This window comes from Salvia miltiorrhiza, chromosome 1 (genome assembly GCF_028751815.1).
Source record: "Salvia miltiorrhiza cultivar Shanhuang (shh) chromosome 1, IMPLAD_Smil_shh, whole genome shotgun sequence".
Classification (NCBI taxonomy): domain Eukaryota; kingdom Viridiplantae; phylum Streptophyta; class Magnoliopsida; order Lamiales; family Lamiaceae; genus Salvia; species Salvia miltiorrhiza.
Window position 1 is genome coordinate 11,769,176 of NC_080387.1, and position 6,199 is coordinate 11,775,374.

Genomic DNA, 6,199 nt, shown 5'->3' on the forward strand with positions numbered 1-6,199 from the left:
CAAATAAATTAATTCATCCATGGTCAGCCCAGACCATAATTAATTTATAAATATCAGTTCATTCCACTAGAGAACCGATACTGACTTACCCCTTTATTGCCGGTGATGAGTCGGGGCTTGTATTTAGACTTATTAAATCTCCGTATTTAAAATATCCGACATCCATTAATTAATTAGAGCTCTGACAGCTTAAATTAATTAATCTCTTAATAATTCCTTAAGCAGTACCACTCAAACTTTATTATTACGCCTGAACTTAATCAACCTGCAGGGTTTAGCGTAATAAACCTTATTGAGCTCCTTAAGGGGATGTCATTATCCTATACCGGATACCGGTACTAATACAGATAATCAAATATCATATATTAACCGCTATCACCCAAGATACAGAGTACTCGAGTTAGTATATAACTTTCACCCATAGTAAGTCAAAGTGATATACGAGTTAACATATATATCTGAATACTTATTAGTATTAAGATTTATGAGTCACCGAGATCTTGATTCTTCACTTAAGTCAGATAGAAGAATACATCTCAAACTGTGGTCCTATCAATACGTAATGACGTACCAGTATAGACAAGTAGCCAAGACAAACTACTTCCATCTATACTGCAGCCTAAACCAATAACTTGTCCTAGAGTTATTTCGGCTGTGATCATATTATATCTCTTAAGGTTATTCCAATTATATGGTCTTCTGTGATCTACAACACACCATATAATCTACTTATACAGAGATAAAGAACATACATATGCAATCATGAACACAATCAGATAGGAGATAAGAATAGTGAAAACAGGAATCATTGTATACAAGCATAAAGTTCTTGCTTTCAGTATACAAATCCAACAATCTCCCACTTATACTAAAGCAAAACTTTTAGTATACAATGTGTCTAAATACTAGCTATTACAAAAACTTCACTTCATCTCTCCCACTTATACTGAAAGTTTTTCTCTAAGTGGGTGGCATCAACCGCAATCCCATCCCTCGAGCATGCTTCTCATAGGACTTTTGCGGTAAGCTTTTCGTGAAAGGATCAGCTAGGTTCTCCAATGTATTAATCTTTTCTACTAGCACATCTCCTCTGTTTACGATTTCTCGTATGATGTGGTACTTTCTCTCTATGTGTTTTGACGCCTTGTGGCTCCTGGGTTCCTTAGAATTTGCCACTGCACCCGAGTTATCACAATAAATTATGATACTCTTAGGCAAATTAGGGACCACTCCTAGATCCAAGAGGTAGTTCCGGAACCATACAGCCTCCTTAGCAGCTTCCGAAGCAGCTACATATTCGGCTTCCATGGTGGAGTCTGCAATGCACTTCTGCTTTGCACTCCGCCATGATACGGCTCCACCTCCCAAGGTAAACACATAACCAGAGGTAGATCTCTTCTCATCCCGGTCAGCCTGAAAATCCGAATCGGTGTAACCCAAAGGAAATAGACTGTCTGACTGGTAAACTAGCCTATAATCTCGAGTCCGTTTCAGGTATTTGAGAATATGCTTTACCGCAGTCCAGTGTCCTGGTCCAGGGTTCGACTGATATCTTGCAACCATGCCAACAACATAGCAAATATCAGGTCTCGTGCATAGCATCGCATACATGAGGCTACCTACGGCGGAAGCATAGGGTATCTTCCTCATCTCCTCAACCTCACTAGGCGTCTTAGGACACATGTCCTTAGACAGAGGAATGCCATGTCTAAAAGGTAGCAAGCCTTTCTTGGCATTTTGCATGCTAAAACGAGCAATCACAGTATCAATGTAAGACGCTTGAGATAAGCTCAACATCCTTTTCTGGCGATCACGAACGACCTTGATCCCCAGGATGTACGCTGCATCTCCTAATTCTTTCATTTGAAACTGTTCGGATAACCACTTCTTTATGTCTGATAATAGCTCAACATTGTTGCCAATGAGGAGGATATCATCTACATAAAGTGCAAGGAAAACCACGTCACCATTGGCATCTAAACGGTACACGCAACTTTCGTTCTCACAACGAGTAAATCCATAGGATTTAATGACCTCGTCAAAACATTTGTTCCATGACCTCGAAGCTTGCTTAAGTCCATAAATGGACTTCTTAAGCTTCCACACAAGATGCTCTTCGCCCTTCTTCACAAACCCTTCAGGTTGCTGCATATAGATGTCCCTTCCTTCTTCAAGGAAACCGTTTAGGAAAGCGGTCTTGACATCCATTTGCCAAATCTCAAGGTTCATGTGGGCTGCTATGGCAAGGAGTATTCGGATAGACTTGAGCATGGCAACCGGCGAGAAGGTCTCATCATAATCTATACCCTGTTCCTGGGTATAACCTTTCGCCACCAGTCTAGCTTTGAAAGCTGCGACTTCGCCATCCGAATCTCTCTTTCTCTTGTATACCCACCTACTACCTATAGCTAAAAAGCCATCTGGTAGTTCGGTCTTTTCGTATACATCCATAGCACCCATGGATTCTATCTCAGAAACCATGGCCTCGTACCAAGAATCTGCATCTTGATCTTTCATCGCTTGTCTATAGTTATCAGGGTCGACATCCTTTTATTCATCAACAGGAAGTAGATCCGAAGATTCTCCCAAGAACATAAATCGATCGGGTTGAACTACAACCCTCCCACTACGACGAAGCGGTGGTGGTACAGCTGTGACAATGGTTTGTGCAGTGTCTTGTGGTGCATTCACTTGCACACTTGGCTGGGGTGATGGAATCGCCTGTCCATTGCCTTCGATTTCTTGAAGGACAATCTCGGACCTAGACTTGTGCTCATTTATATAATCATGCTCCAAGAATCGTGAGTTGGTGCTAACAACCACTTTCTGATCCTTAGGATTATAAAAATAAGCACCTTTCGTTTCCTTAGGATATCCTACAAACAGCATCAATTCGCACCTGGGTTCCAATTTCTTCGCTTCCTTGTCTAGCACGTATGCAGGACAACCCCATACCTTTATATGGTTCAAACTGGGCTGACGCCCTGACCATAACTCGATAGGGGTTTTAGGAACCGATTTGGACGGTACCCTATTTAGCAAATAAACCGCTGTTTCCAAGGCATATCCCCAAAACGAAATAGGCAAAGATGCATAACTCATCATTGATCGTACCATTTCCATAAGAGTTCTGTTTCTTCTCTCTGCTACACCATTCTGTTGGGGAGTACCCGGTGCAGTCCATTGGGATGTAATCCCACATTCTGACAAGTACTGTAAGAATTCGTTTCCGAGGTATTCGCCACCGCGATCAGACCGCAATGACTTGATAGATTTACCCCTTCTCTTCTCCACTTCTGCCTTGAATTCTTTGAATTTCTCAAAGCATTCAGACTTGCGTTGAAGTAGGTAAATATACCCATATCTTAAGTAATCGTCAATGAAAGTGACGAAGTACTCATACCCTCCACGAGCTCTAGTGGACATCGGTCCACACAAGTCAGAGTGAATCAATTCTAACACATGCGAGGCCCTATTCCCCTTGGCCTTAAAAGGCCTTGCCGTCATCTTTCCTTCTATACAGGATTCGCAGGTTCTAAATGGAACAGCTTGAAAATCTTTCAAGACTCCATTTGAAACGAGCCTTTGGATCCTATTTAGATTGATGTGGCCTAACCTTAGGTGCCACGCATGTGTATATTGTTCATGAGAATAATACTTCCTCTTATTTGGATTTGGAAGAATTTGTGATGTAGATGCAACATGGACAGAGTTATTCATTGGACATGTAATAGTATAGAGAGAGTTGTTCAAAATTCCAGAACAAATAATCTTGTTATCTCTCATGATAGAGACACCCCCATCAAAAGTAACAGAATATCCATTCAAAAACAACTTTGAAACAGAAATTATGTTCCGCCGAAACTCCGGCACATATAAAATATCTCTCAAAACTAAAATGTCATCACCAAAACATAAAGATAAATCTCCAATAGCAACAGCTGTGACCTTCGACACATTGCCCATGGAGATGGTGATCTCATCACTTGCTAGCTCCCTTGTTGGGTTGAAACCCTGCAAGGTGTAACAAACATGGTCAGTTGCCCCCGTATCCACTACCCACGAATGAGTAGAAAACGAAGCTAAACATGTTTCTGTTACCAAAACTTGTGACGTACCTTGTCCCTTTGCCTTGAGCACTGGACAATCTTTCTTCGAATGCCCAACCTTGCCGCACTTGAAGCACTTTCCCTTGGCCGTTGGCTTGTTCACGCCGCCGGTAGGGCCATCAACTTTGGCTTTACCGCTCCCACTAGCCTCATGGTCATGCTTGCCCTTTGGACCTTTCCACTTCTTTTTCCCGCCTTTCGACGAAGAAGTAGATCCCTTGGCAGCAACAAGGACCTCTTTCCCATTGCGCGTGCCCATGACTCCCTCCGCCGAAACTAGAGCATTCAATAACTCATTGAGAGTATAGTTGGCCTTGCTCATAACGACGTTGAGTCGGAAGTTCTCATAGGTTTTGGGGAGAGTGTTGAGGATGATATCGACCTTGGCTTCGCCTTCGATACCCCCTCCTAGCAGATCAAGCCTGTCAAACAAATTTGTCATATGCATGACATGATCGTGCACCGAGCTGCCCTCGCTCATTTTACAAGATAAGATTTCTCTCATCAAGTTAAAACGAGCAGACCTCTCGGACTTCCCATAAACCTCCTTGAGGTTTAACATGATTTCAGCCGCGTCATTCATGACCTGATGCTGGAGTTGCAAAGTTTGTGACATAGTCATCATAATATAGCACTTGGCCATATTATTTGACTTGTGCCACCTTTTATGCGTTTCTCGTTCCGCATCAGTGGACTCATCAGTTAAGGGCGCAGGACGTGGAGTAGTAAGCACAAAACTGTGCTCATCAGCGTCAAGAATATACATAATATGGCGTTTCCATTCGGTGTAATTTGGACCGATGAGAGGATTGTTTGCTAGAATGTTAATAATCGGAGACATAGACATATCTGAAAGTAAACAAATAAACATATAAGAACATGAAAAGCATATAGTTCGTAACAATAATATTGTAACCTTTTGATAAAACAATATTAGTGAAACCTCCAACGGCTCAAGGAATTCCATGTGTAAGCCACGTGGGGTGGACAGTTACACACGAACTCCTCAACCAGACTATTTACCTAGTCATTTAATTTCTATCCATGTCAACTTAACCTTTTGACAAAAGAAATTAATAGTTGGCAGCGGCAGTGCGTCGCCCGCCAGGCACGCCGCGCGCACAGCGCGCAGGCGCTGCCCCAGGCGCGCGCTGCCCCCATCGCTCGCCTCCTCCTCGCCAGTTTCCGGTGCCGGGCGACCAGCGGGAGCCCGGAAAGTCTGAAGACAGCGATTTGTTCCCGTTCTTCGTGTTCTCCGTTTCATTCTCCAAAAGTACAGATTACAACAGAAAAACGAATACAATTCGAAAATCTAATCTAACCACGGATTTTCTCGTGGTAGAAAAACAATTACAACGTCAAACCGACGTATCCCACGAATCAACGAACCACGAAGAACAACAGCAGTTAAACAAACGCACATTATTAATCGTACATAAATTAATAATAGAGCCAAGAAATTAACCCTGGGCTCTGATACCAATTGAAGGAATATTAAATTGAATTAACGTTCCACTTTGCCCGATGATCGTTTCTTGGTTATTATTAATTTATCATACAACGATTAAATCCTAACATGCTCCTATGAATTTAACAGCTGCACACAGGTGTTAGGAAAAACTTACTTGAGAATCGGATGCACAAACTGTTGATGATCGTGTCGAAAGAATCTGACTCCAGCTCTGATCTTCTCGACTGTATCCCGCTCAATTCCCAACGTTGGATGGACAACGAGCTATGGAAATTCCCAAGGCAGAAAGATCACTCACGTTTCTGCGCCTCTCTCTGCTCTCAAAAACCCTAATTTTTTTTATCAGTGTATTTTCCTGAGAGCTGACAGCTGTATTTAATAATACAGAAAAGGGGAGGAGGCGCCACTTTCTTAGTGAGGGCCGAAAATTCTGTCTTCTTGGGCTAGGAGACATTGGGCCAGCCCAGGGACCAGATACAAGGAATAAAGATGGGCCTCAAATAAATTAATTCATCCATGGTCAGCCCAGACCATAATTAATTTATAAATATCAGTTCATTCCACTAGAGAACCGATACTGACTTACCCCTTTATTGCCGGTAATGAGTCGGGGCTTGTA